This window comes from Oryx dammah, unplaced genomic scaffold (genome assembly GCF_014754425.2).
Source record: "Oryx dammah isolate SB20612 unplaced genomic scaffold, SCBI_Odam_1.1 HiC_scaffold_26, whole genome shotgun sequence".
NCBI classification, from domain to species: Eukaryota; Metazoa; Chordata; class Mammalia; order Artiodactyla; family Bovidae; genus Oryx; species Oryx dammah.
Genome location: NW_024070210.1, coordinates 25,869,064 through 25,871,849, shown reverse-complemented (window position 1 = coordinate 25,871,849; position 2,786 = coordinate 25,869,064).

The following is a 2,786-nucleotide window of genomic DNA, read 5'->3' as shown; positions in this document are numbered from 1 at the left end:
GTTAAAAAGAGATTCAGTTTGCAGTCTTAAGGGAAAACTTAAATCTTGCCCCAGAAATGTAGTTTAGCATATGAAATTGAACCATTTTAACATTTAGTTTCCTATGGATTCCTTTTACCAAGAGATAATATCATGCATAAACTGCAACACATAGGCATGTATGATATACATTATTGACATTACATATGTATTAAAGATTCCTGTGGGTATTATCTCAGTGAAAATGCTATTAGAAGGTAACCCTTAAAATTGTTATTGCAAACTTTATTTTATATAGTTAATGTAAAAGAAAAGAAAATACATTTTTTTTGCAACTTTTTTTTTTTTTTGCAAATTTTATACCACTACTTGGTCCATTCCTTTCAGGTGCTAATCTGCTTCTGTTTTGCGGTCACTATTTTCTTTTCTTCCACCTGTCAATCTCAGAGACTTTCAAGTTTCTATGACCATAATCACACTTCAGTTTCTGGTCCTGCTCACCTCCTCCCACCAGTCTCATTTGCTGCCTCTCTCCCCTGGACATAGTCAGATTTGGATGGAAAATGTCACTGGGTGTGAAGCAGGAGATAGATGGGCTTCAGGCTGAGCAGCGGGAGTCTGCCCCTGTGGACAGATGCTCCAGGATGAAGCAAAGAAGGAGCTGCTGCTGCTGCTAAGTCGCTTCAGTCGTGTCTGACTCTGTGTGACCCCATAGACGGCAGCCCACCAGGCTCCCCCATCCCTGGGATTCTCCAGGCAAGAACACTGGAGTGGGTTGCCATTTCCCTCTCCAATGCATAAAAGTGAAAAGTGAAAGTGAAGTCGCTCAGTCGTGTCCGACTCTTTGAGACCCCATGGACTGCAGCCTACCAGGCTCCTCTGTCCATGGGATTTTCCAAGCAAGGGTACTGGAGTGGGTTGCCGTTGCCTTCTCCAAAGGAGGAGCTAAGCACTGCCCAAATAGAGACAACATATTTCTCATTGTTGAAGTCAAGAAGAACTTCCTATCTATGCATGTGTAGACAGGCTCCTGGGAGATCAAAAAGGGAGTGATGTCAACCTATCCACAGTCCTCTTAGTTAGAATCCATCTTGGTTAAGAGATGCGTGCACACACAGGCAAGCCCTGAGATAGATCACATGTGGATGCAGAACTGGGCTTCCCTGGTGGCTCAGATAGTAAAGAATCCACCTGCAATGTGGGAAACCTGGGTTCAATCCCTGGGTTGGGAAGATGCCCTGGAGGAGGGCATGGCAACCCACTCCAGTATTCTTGCCTGAAGAATCCCCATGGACAGAGGAGCCTGGTGGGCTACAGTCCATGGGGTAGGAAAAAGTCAGATACGACTGAGCAACTAAGCACAGCATGTGAGGGCGTGACTCTCTCTCTGAGCTCGCCTGTGTGTCTATTCACATTTACTCTTCTTTCTCCTGATAAACACTTTACCTGTTTCACTACTTTCCATTTCTTTGTGGAAGTTCATTTTCTGCAAAGCTGTTCAGACCTGGGTCTTGTTATACTCTCACTGCCGCAGTCTGACTTCAGTCTCTGGCTGGGGAACTGAAAGCCTGCTTCAAGCGCTGCAGGCTGAGGCCACCCAAGATCAGGTGGATAGCCATCAGCTCTCGAATTTTTATGCCTGTGAATAAGATGGCCTTTTACTCACTTGCTCATTTTAGTAACAAGATACTATCTCACTCTGGGAAGGTAAAAAAGATGCTGGTAAATATGAAGATTGTCATTCATGCCTCAGAAAAATTAAATCAGTTCACGCTAAAAACTGAATTTTTGAGATCTTTGACTGCCGCGTAATTTTCTATTTGTTAAGGTTTTTTTTTTAAATCATGTATGTTTTCTATTATTGATGAGACAGAAAGCTATATATCTCCCCCTTGTGGTTCCTGTTAGTGTCTGCCTTTCCATGTACAATTTCTTCCAGTCCTAATCAACCCTAATAAAATGCTGCTAAAATAATCTTTCTAAATCACATTCTGTTATCCCTCTCCTGCTCAAACTTTCAGTGGCTCCTTATTTCCTGCAGGATAAAATCCAAACGCCTTGGCATGGTCCATCTGAAATTAATGTACTAAAACTCTCTGCATTTTGAAATCTTACACATTTTTCACGATTTAAATTCCTCTTTCCCAATCCGCCTGGAAGTAGTCTCTCCATTTTATGCGCTCACACCACAATCTCTTGAGAAACTTATATGCAGGTCAGGAAGCAACAGTTAGAACTGGACATGGAAAAACAGACTGGTTCCAAATACGTCAAGGCTGTATATTGTCACCCTGCTTATTTAACTTATATGCCGAGTACATCATGAGAAATGCTGGGCTGGAAGAAGCACAAGCTGGAATCAAGATTGCCGGGAGAAATATCAATAACCTCAGATATGCAGATGACACCACCCTTATGGCAGAAAGTGAAGAGGAACTAAAAAGACTCTTGATGAAAGAGAAAGAGGAGAATGAAAAAGTTGTCTTAAAGCTCAACATTCAGAAAACAAAGATCATGGCATCTGGTCCCATTACTTCATGGGAAATAGATGGGGAAACAGTGGAAACAGTGTCAGACTTTATTTTTCTGGGCTCCAAAATCACTGCAGATGGTGACTGCAGCCATGAAATAAAAAGACGCTTACTCCTTGGAAGGAAAGTTATGACCAACCTAGATAGCATATTCGAAAACAGAAATATTACTTTGCCAACAAAGGTCCGTCTAGTCAAGGCTATGGTTTTTCCAGTGGTCATGTATGGATGTGAGAGTTGGACTGTGAAGAAAGCTGAGCAACGAAGAATTTATGC